The sequence below is a fragment of the Microtus ochrogaster genome, unplaced genomic scaffold (assembly GCF_000317375.1).
Source record: "Microtus ochrogaster isolate Prairie Vole_2 unplaced genomic scaffold, MicOch1.0 UNK57, whole genome shotgun sequence".
Classification (NCBI taxonomy): Eukaryota; Metazoa; Chordata; class Mammalia; order Rodentia; family Cricetidae; genus Microtus; species Microtus ochrogaster.
This window is the reverse complement of record NW_004949155.1, coordinates 973,739-984,606: the sequence shown is the minus strand read 5'-3', so window position 1 is coordinate 984,606 and position 10,868 is coordinate 973,739. Positions and strand designations below refer to the sequence as shown.

The 10,868-nt window shown below is 39.4% G+C and overlaps 1 pseudogene; it reads right to left on the bottom strand.

Annotated features, from left to right (window-relative positions):
- Positions 1–300: 300 nt before the first annotated feature.
- Positions 301–922, bottom strand: LOC101987013 (annotated as a pseudogene).
- Between the last annotated feature and the right edge of the window lie 9,946 nt (positions 923–10,868).

Here is a 10,868-nt window from a genome sequence, read left to right as displayed (position 1 = left end):
GATTGCCACATGGTTAACCTATAACAAATTGCTTGGGTATGAATGGATGTGGGTTCTTGGGATGATTTGTTTTCCACCTGTAATACATAAAATGTTTAATCAGGTGAGGGAGATGGAAAACATGTTTTAACCTATAATCATTCACTTGAGAAATGGAATGCAACTGTTTCGACTCTTGTACCTGCCTGCAAGGTTCTGTTGGGGTAGAAAAGCTGCAAAACAACATGAGATAAAAGAGAATAAAGAGAGAGAAAAAATAAAAAAGGAAACCATCAAGAGAGCTTGTGAGTGCTTTTTTCCCTAACCCAGGGTCTTGTTACCTGCACCCTCAAAAAGCAGTTTGTATTCTGGGTAGGAATCAGCTACATTCTTGACCTGTTCATGGAAATCAGCCCAAGCCAGCTGAGCCAAGCCCTCAGGATTGAGTCAGCCACGGTGTGGAAAGAGGTGGGCATAGTCCTTCTTGAACAGTTCTGTGGTGATAATGAAGGTGTAGCAGTCTGCTTCAAACTCTTAAGACAGAACACCTGGCATTAACTCCGGTCCTCCCTAATAAAGTGCAGAATTTGTAGAAGGACTCCAGATAGGCTTTGTAAAGCATACTTTTGGATTATCTCGATGTTCAGCTCATCAAGGTCCTGCTTTGAGATGCAGTCCTGGAAAAAAAAAAAGACACCAGGGGTGTGTCCACCAGAATGGTCCTGTAGTACTTTGTAGGTGTCTGTGTGATGTTCATGACCTTCGTCCTCTCAAAACTGCCTAGAGGGTGGCACTTGAGCACAAGATCAGCGATTGAACAGCAGTGCAATTTGCCTGTGATGAGCAGGATCATGTTGTCAATCATGTAGCTCTATGTAATGAAGTCCAGGACCACTGCTCCCTCCACCGCCAAGTTGTTTTTCTGGGAGCTATATTTTAACATGGAAAATGGTTACTTGAAGGGATTAGTGTGTGGCTTGATGGCTGGGATGCTCAGTAAGGCGGACTACCTCAACCTGGTGCCTAGGACGCTAGAGGACTTGAAGCTGCACCTGCAGCCTACAGAGTATGACAACTTCCTGGCCCACGAAGCATCACCTATAACAGTGTATGTCATCAATGACAACAAGCTCAAGAAGAAGATGGAAGTAAAGCTCTACTACATGAAAAAATGAATGCATTGTAAGTCATCTTAAAATACGAAAAACAATATAAGACCTCAAAGACTTTGTATATGACCATTTGAAATTAATTGAAAGGCTTCATTTGAATATGTTATTATCCTTTTTACTTTTTGTTTTTCCTAAACTCAGACCACAAGAAATGGCAGGACCATAGGAAAACTAAAATTCTGTACTGAAATACGACTTCTGAAAAGGATATTCGTCAATAAATATAGAAAGCTATTTACATTTTTCTTTAAGTGTTCAACCTAACAAGTCTACATTTGGAATAAAGTGTATCTTCTTAAGAACACCTTTCTAGCAGAGATTTATTTGGTGAGGATGTCTGCTGGAAAATCAACTTGTTTTAGGAAAGTTTAACTTGGGCAATTCTAATTGTTGCATAAATAAAAGTTCCATTCCCAGGTAGCTAATGCCTCCACTTTTTTCTCTGTATTTTACACCTTTGGTCATTTTGTTGACCACTTCTACCAATGGGCAAAACCACTACCACCACCACCACCACCATGACAACCACCACCACTACCACCACCACCACCAACAACAACATCAACCAACCAACCAAACAAAAACAATACAGGAAAGGTAAGTAGTGGGGAAGTAGTTTTCTTATGTTAATGATTCTGGTGAATGGGGTTTACTGATTATTTCTGGATTTCATCTATCTTTCAGGATCAAGTACCATGAGTTCATTTGATAATTGCTTTTGTTATCACTTTTATTGTATGAATGTTTGAGATACTGCATTAAATAAGACAACATATATGGCTAGAAAATATATAAACTACATTAAGGAAGATAAACATGGTATTATATATTTAGATGAGTTTTCTACAAACAAGAGATCAGATTATGTTTTGAGAAGAAATTAAAAACAAGTACCTTTTAATATTAAATCTTATTAGAGAAAAAGAGGGAGGCAATAGGCTTTTTATATATTTACAACACAATGATATTCAATGTTGTACATTAGTAACATTTAATGACAATAGATTTGTTTATAATAGGTAAGCAGCATCTAGGATATATTAACTTGATGCTAATTAAGCAGTACCTGGAAATAAACTTACTTAGCCCTGTCTTAAAGGTCAAAATGGAGTGTGACAATAGAGAGTACTTATATTTTAATATGGTATCTGAAAGCTTTGACAAGATATAACAGGACAGCAGGGACAAGTTACTCTTATTGAAAACACAAAATGTTTTCTCATTAAATGTTATGAATTAGTCAGTTTTTTATTACTAGAATGAAATACTTAAGATAGTGACCTCTATAAAAATATAAGGTTAATTTCGCTTACAGATTAGGAGGTTCAAGGGCATAGTGCTTGCATTGTCTCAGTACTGAGGAGGCAGCTTATGTGTAAATGGCAGCGGTGGAAGCCTTTGTTGGAATAAGCAGATTTTACCTTGATATAGGAAGCAGGGGCCAGGCTTGCTCCATTTATAGCAGCCTTCTCCCAAAGGATTCCAAGAGAACTTAAACTCTCAATTTCCCTGTGAGCAGGGCTGAAGTATACTTCTCTTCTATTTGCCTTTGTTTCCTAAAAATTGAAGTGAGGGATTTGAAGTTACTTGAAGGTATGTTTTATAAATAACATTTTATTGAAATACAGTAACTTCCATTCATTTCTGTATTGTTTATAACTGTGTTGTGGAATAATCTTAGTACACTGTAAATTCGTATTGCTCCCATTGACTGGCCAATGGCTAGGCAGGGTCTTTGGGGAAGAGATAATGGGGAAGAAGGAGGGCAGAGTGAGAGATGTCACCAGCCAGAAAGGAAGAAGGACATGCAGGGGAGGTAAAAGCCACAAGTCTCAGGGTAGCACATAGATTAATAGAAATGGGTTAATTTGAGTTGTAAGAGTTGGTTAGTAATAAGCCCAAGCTATCAGCTGACCGGTCAATTATAATTAAAAAGTTTTTGGGTGGTTATTTGGGAAGTGGTTGGTGGAACAGAGTTGATTGTGGTCTCGAGGAAAAACTCTACCTACATAACTGCATTTGGACTATAAAGGTAAAATTAAATAGTTGTGAAAAAAAAAACCAGCTGGTCAGTAAAGTTTCAGTATTACCTGCTCCTTTCTAGAAAAAGTTTTGAACCCTTGACCAAACTATCTTAGATTTCTTCCTACTGTGATTTCTTTCTACACAACTATGAAAATATTACATACTTTACAACTGCACCCTATGCATAAAATTTTAGTTTCTAATTTATGCAATAGTTCTCCTTTACAGACAACTTGACTTTGTTCTTCATTTTTCATGACTACTGTAAAAAGGGTATGATTTAAAAAAAATCTCTAGAGATTTTTCTATTACTTTTTAGTTTTGAGATTATAATAATAAACTTAGATAATTTCCTTCTCCCCTTTTCTCTGTTCAAACCCTTCCATATACCCCTCATCACCTTACACTGATTTTTGGTTTTCTTTTCGAACTGGCCTTGAATGCACAATCTTCCTGCCTTAATCTCCAAAGATCTGTAAATAAAATGTGCATTGTTATACTCTGATCCTAATTTTTTTTTTTGATACAGGGTCTTACTAAGTAGCCAGGTTACCTTTACACTAGCTATGGTCCTGTCTCACCTTCCTGAACGCTGGGATTACAGGCATAGACTGGTACAGGGATCTCACCAGAGATGACCACTCACAGAGTCTTTACTCCAGCTGCCTGGGATCCCACCCAAGCGTTCGGGTACCTAAGTGTGGCTCATGGGTTTTTAAGGTCAGAGACCTCATTTAGGCATCTCATGTGGCAGCTTCAGGGGGCCCTTTCCAGAGTAAGCAGCTTGAAGCCGAGCAGTTTAACAGAAGCTGAGATAATCAGTTTCCTGGAGGTTAGTTGGAAGGAGTTCTACACAAACAGGCAGCTAAGATTAACAGATGACCAGAGGGGGTTCAGCACAAACAAGCAGTTTTAACAAAGGCTAAGATAATTTAGATAGGCCATCCTGACCTTCGATACCTAGAATAGAGTTGGATAGTTTTTCATGCAATTCTCCATCAAGTAGATCAGATTTTGGTTAAACCTGGAAAAGCCTCATCAAGAATACAAGATGGAGGAACCTCTGCACTGTTTTGCCCCATCACACCACCACCATACCCTGTCAAATGACGATTTTAAGCATTGTAAACAAACTTTGTGGTGTAGCATTTAGAGACTCCTATGAATAAAGTAAGGAGAAAACCCTATTTGGGAACTCCGATTTCTTATTTCAATGGCACGACTTTTAAAAGAAATACTAGCAACGTATTACAGTATCAGGATATGTACAAAACAAATTTTATATCTTGAACAACAGACAACGTGGGTTATTGGCAGCAAGCCGTCATATGCTCTAGCAGTAATCTCCCCACAACACACTCTAACCCAATCCCCAGTCAGATACCAGCACTAAGATATCTTCCAATTCCACAGATCTGTATATTACAGACTTTAGAAGAATATAGTAGGTGTGTGTTTGTGGCTGGTTTTTCCTTCCCTCTTTCTTCCCTTTGTTCTTGGAGTACCAGAGTCCCAGCAGCAGCACATGATGGGCTGTTACTGAGGGAGCTCGGAGCAGCTGTAGGCAGGGGATAAGGGCGCCTCTCCACTCCAAGAAGATGGGACAAGTCATAGTGACACATGATGGAGTGAGCAGAGAGTGAACTTGCAAAATGACAGGAGCACCACCCAAGCCTGGCTGAAGGGCCAGGAGCCACACAAGTACCCGCTGTATGTCCCCTTCACATTCTTTATGAATTATATGAGTCTGTGTGGGTCAATTAAAAATTATATAAAACTTGTAAATACACTAGAAAAGATCACAGAATTGTCATCTATGTACTACAAGTTGCTAGACCAAAGTATTAAGGGACAAAATTACACATCCCTCATTTTTCAAAACATTTGACATCTTTGAAGCACATGTGTGCTGCTTTCCACTAGCAACCCCCAAAAAGAAACCAAACAGACCAAGCTTCCCTCAACCCCAGAGACCTTGAGCCACAAGGGGCCCTGCCAGATGACAGTGGCTGTGGTTATATAGCTTGGCACAGCTGGAGAACAGACGGCAGAAACACAACAAAAAGGGAAAATGTCTTTGATAAAACTGTGGCATTAAAGAATGAAAAAGGATGGAAGCATGCAGCTCTGCCAGTCAGGCTGGCCAAAGCAGGGACACAGATGACCTTGGAAGCTGACTCCAAGATTGCTGGGAACCCAACCTGTCAGAAAGCTGTATGTCAATGGTGGTTAGTTTCTTTGATTTAGCATGTTTACAAGGTTAATCAGTGCTGTGTTGCATAGCCGTGATCCATTCTTTTTCTATTATCAAATAATTATATGTAGGGTTGTAACATAACTACATTTATTTTTTTTTGAGATTGTTTAACAAAGCAATTGCACTTCTCTGTTCCCACCAGCAGTGTATAAGGGTTCCAATTTGTTCACATTCTTGCCAATATTCTCATTATCTGTTTTTTGATTATAGCCATCCTAGTGAACATGAAGTGGCAACTCACAATTGTTTTGATTTGCATTTCCATAATGGTTAATAATGCTGAACATCTTTTCATGTGCTTATTGGATATTTACATATCTTCTTTGGAAAATTTCTATTCAGTTCTTTCACCTATTTTTATTGAGTGCAATCCTGGATTGCTTTCTATTGCTGTGATAAATATCATAACCACTTTCACTTACATACCACAGTCATTCCCAGGAGGAACTCAAGGCAGAAACCTGGCTAACATAGTCTGCTGGTCCCTCCTACATCAATCATTAATCAAGAAAATGCCTCCAAGACTTGCCTCCTGGCAATCTGATGGAAACATTTTCTTAATTGAGGGTCCTCTTTCCAGGTAACTCTTTCTTATGTCAAGTTGACAAAAACTAACTAGCATGTGGCTTTTTAGAGTTATGTTATTACACATCATTTATATACTTTATACACAATCTTGTATAATATATATGAGTCACTTTTTTTTTTTACCATTTCTAGGGTTGTCTTTTTACATTCTTAATAGTATCATTTAAAGCACAAAAAGTTAGTTTGTGGGGCTGGGTAGACAACTCAGTCAATAAGGTGCTTTCTTTCTAAGCATGATGGCCTGAGTTCACCCCTCAGAAGCCATGTTTTAAAAGCCACAGTTGATTTCCAAAGTGACTGTACAAGTTTGCACTTCCATCTGCAATGGAGGAATGTTCCCCTTACTCCAAATCCTCTCCAGCATACGCTGTCATCAGTGCTTTTGATCTTAGCCATTCTGACAGGTTTAAGATAGTATCTCAGAGTAGTTTTGATTTGTATTTCCCTTATGACTAAGAATGCTGAGCAGGTCCTTAAGTGTCTTCTGGCCATTTGAGAATTTTTGGGGGGGATTCTCTGTTTAGATCAATACCCCATTTTAAAAATTGGAAGCTAGATAACAAGAAGAACCCTAAGAGAAACATACATATATCCCTCTGGGAAGGAGAAGTAAAGAAGGTCTGAGAAAATTGGGACCATAGGAGTGGGGGAAGAAGGGAAGGCAGAAGGGGAGGAGGAGAGGAGAGAGGGAAGGAGAACATGAGGGAATGGGATGGTTGAGATAGGCAAATGACAGAGAGGAAGAGCAAGAAAAGAGATATCTTAATTGAGGGAGTCATTATGGAGCTAGCAAGAAACCTGGCACGTGTGACATTCCCAGGAATCCACAAGGATGACCCTAGCTAAGAGCCTAAGCAAGTGGAGAGGGTGCCTGAACTGGCCTTTCCTAGTAATCAGATTGGTGACTACCTTGTCATCATAAAACCTTCATCCAGAGCCGGGCGGTGGTGGAGCACGCCTTTAATCCCAGCACTCAGGAGGGAGAGGCAGGCAGATCTCTGTGAGTTCGAGGCCAGCCTGGTCTACAAGAGCTAGTTCCAGGACAGGAAACAAAAGCTACGGAGAAACCCTGTCTCGAAAAATTAAAAAAAAAATCATCCAGTAACTGATGGAAGCAGATGTAGAGATTTACTGCGAAGCACTGGGCTGAGCTCCCAAAGTCCAGTCAAAGAGAGGGAGGAGTGATAATATAAGCAAAGAAGTCAAGACCACGATGGGGATACCCACAAAAACAGCTTACTAATCAGAGCTCACTAACTCTGGACTGGCAGTGGAGGAATCAGCATAGGACCAAACCAGGGCCTCTGAATGTGGGTAATAATTGTATGGCTAGGGCAGTCTGTGGGGCCACTGGCAGTGAGACCAGATTTTATCCCTAGTGCATGAACTGGCTTTTTGGACCCATTCTCTTTGGAGAGGTACCTTGCTCAGACTAGATATAGTGGGGAGGGCCTTGGTCATGCCTTAAAGTGATGTGATAGACATTGTTGACTCCCCATGGGAAGCCTTACCCTCTCTGAGGAGTGGGTGGGGCTGGGATGGGGAAAAGATGGAGGGAGCAGGAGGAGGAGAGGGAGTAGACATGGGATTGGTATGTAAAATGAGAAAACAAACAAATTTTAAAGAAGCCACAAATGGTGGTACCCACTTGCAATCCCAAGTCTTGGAGGTGACAACACAAACATCCATGGAGTTCACTGGGCCAGTCAGAGTAGCCTACTTAAAAAGTTCCAAGCCAACAAGGAACCTTGCTCCAAACTAAAAAGGATGCTATTTTAGGAACAATACTATAAGTTATCTTCTGGCTACCACATGTACCTGTAGACACATGTGCACTTCCCTACCCAAATGCACACATAGACTATGTTCTTGAACACACAAAATTAATTTTGGTCATCAGTTTTTCTTTTGGGTAAATTTTATTGCTAGTCTCACATCCATAAAACCATTGCTTAACCCCAAGTGATGAATATGTACTCACATTTTCTAATTAAGAGTTTGTGGTTTGGGCATTTACATTTTAGTTTCTGATCTGTCCTGATGATGACATTTCATAATTATTTTGGCTCTACCTTCATTCTTTTGCATGTAGATATGCAGTGTCTTGGCACTCTTTGTTGAAGAGTTCATTTTTTTCCCCATTGAATGACTGTGACAATTTTGCCAGAAATCAATTAACAATTAATATAAGGGTTTCTTTTTGGGACTCTACACTTTATTGAAGTAATTTCTATATTTGTAGCTGTACACCAATAAAATATTTTGCAACTGGGAATTGAGGGTCCTCCAACTTTGTTTTCTTACCCTAAATGCTTTAACTAGAATGTTCAGGGAAATATTTAACGAAACGGTTAAGTAGAAATAAACACTCTTGTCCCATTCCTGACTTAGGAGCTCAGAATATAGCTTTTCATCATAAAGTAAGATGGAGTGCTAGAGATAGCTCAGCAGATAAAGGTGCTTGCCATGCAAGCCCTGGCAGCCTGTTTTCAATTCCTAGAACGTATGTGAATGTGGGAGGCAAGAACTGACTATACACAGCTGTCCTCTACCCTCCTTACGCTGCCCTCATCATGCACACATACTCAATATTAATAAATAAATGAGAATCCATGGGCTGGAGAGATGGTTTGGCAGTTCAAAGTACTTGCTGCTCCTCCAGAAGTCATTTTTCAGCACTCACATCAGGCAGCTCACAACTGCCAGCCACTTGAGCTCCAGGGGATCTGAAACCCTCTTCGGGCATCTCTGACCACATGTGCATATACATACTCGTAAGTAATAAACATAAATATTAAAAAGATTTTAAAATATGTTGTTATGATCCTGTCAGTTTAAGACAATTTTCTTCTGTGCCTAGTTTATTAAGCACTGTTTTCAGGAAAGGGTGTTATATTTATTAAATACTTTTTCTTTATTTACTGAAGTGACCATATGAATTTGGTTATTTATTCTATTAACATCATTTGTTACAATGATTTTTAGATGCTGGATTACTCTGCAGATCTGAGATAGACACCACTAGGCATGTTGTACAGTCTTTGTTAAATGTTACAGGACTCTGTTTGGTTTGAATTTGCAATGTTCCCCAAATGCTCCTGTTTTAAATGATTGTTTCCACAAGCTGGGGGGTGGTGGCACACGCCTTTAACTCCAACACTTGGGATGCAGAGGCAGGCCTCTGTGAGTTCAATGCCAGCCTAATCTACAGAGCGAGTTCCATGACAAGCTCCAAAAGTATACAGAGAAACCCTGTCTCAAAAAAAACCAACCAACCAACCAACCAACCAACCAACTAACCAACCAACCAAAATGCTTGTTTCCTAGCTGGTGCTCCTATTTTCGAAGACGGTGGAACCATTAGGAAGTGGGGACTAGCTAGCAAACAGGTCACTAGGAGCCAGCCTTTGAAGGTTGTAGCTTGGCTATTGGTCCAGACCTGGAGTTCTGTTCTGCTATGATGTGAACAGCCATTGCTGGCACAATGGACTGAAACCCACTGCAACTGCGAGCGAAAATAAACTTTTCAGTTCTTGTTTCTGTTGTTTATTTTACTCACAAAAATGCAAAAGCAATACGGGTTCATTTGATAGTACTTTTTTTTGTAAATTTATGTACTTATCAGAGACATTATTCTGTGTGTTTTCTTTCGTTGTGCAGCAGAACAAATTGTGAAAAGTTCTTGCAATTTTCAGCAAGTTTCTAAAGTATTAGTCAATGCTTCTTTAAATGTTGGTGGAACTCAGCTGATGAAACTGCCTAGGCCTTGTTTTTCTTAGTGGGTAGTTTCCATGACTCCATTTGTTAAAGATCTATTCATATTGGATATTTTTTCTTACATTAGTATCTTCTGATCTACACTTTCTCATTTCTTCCCAGCACTCCTGACTCTGGCAATTAATTTCATTATTTGCCATTCATTTAAATTCCACACATGAGACCATGCAATATTTTTATTTGTCTCTGGTTCATTTAAGCGCCCTGTTGTTCTGTAAATTCACTCATGTTTACAGTAAATGGCAGAACCTAAACATACATCATGAAATTTAGAAAAACTCATGGCTTTGTTAAGTAGGTTTCTGTTCTGTTTCATTAACTTCTAATATTTGTTAATTCATTGATGATTACTTATTTTGTAATATATAGTTTCTTAAGATGGAAGTTTATTCATTCCAAATTTAAAAATATAGGCTATTGTGATCCCTAAAAATTATGCAGTGAGATTTCAGCTGAGAGAGCAGAAGGCTGACCCACCAGAATGAATTCATTCTGATGGAGATAAACCCAGTTAACAAGGCGCTGGGCCTATCACCTTTTGTATATTGGTTGATTCTTACAGTAGATCTCTTGTGAAGCCATAAACACTCTTCCTTGGTATTCAGCAGAATATGGATTATGGGGCACATTATCCCCACCATGTACTGGTATATTGGGTCACCCCTCCTCCCACACTGTGGGACCTCCAGTGGGAAATTTAGTCATGTAGTCAACAACCTTGGTTCCCACAGCTATATCTCCGTTCTATTCCCTGAGATACATTAGAAGCCCCTTTTCACAATGGTCTCTGAGCCTTGCATGCATGTATGCTTGTGTAGTAGGGTTTGATAGGTATTTTTTAAGACGTCCCATTAAAGATGAGCACTCACTTATTCTCAGTATTTTGATGAGTTACCAGTTTTCTTTTCAATCACTGACCATTGTAAAAAGAAGCTTCTCTAACTAAGGCTGAGAACAACACAAATATCTAAGAAGGCAGTTTGACAGACTGTCCACTTAGCAAAGCAATAATAATAAGTTCCCCTAGGGCCTATGATCTCAACTAGCCCTGGGTTTTTATACAAGTTTAC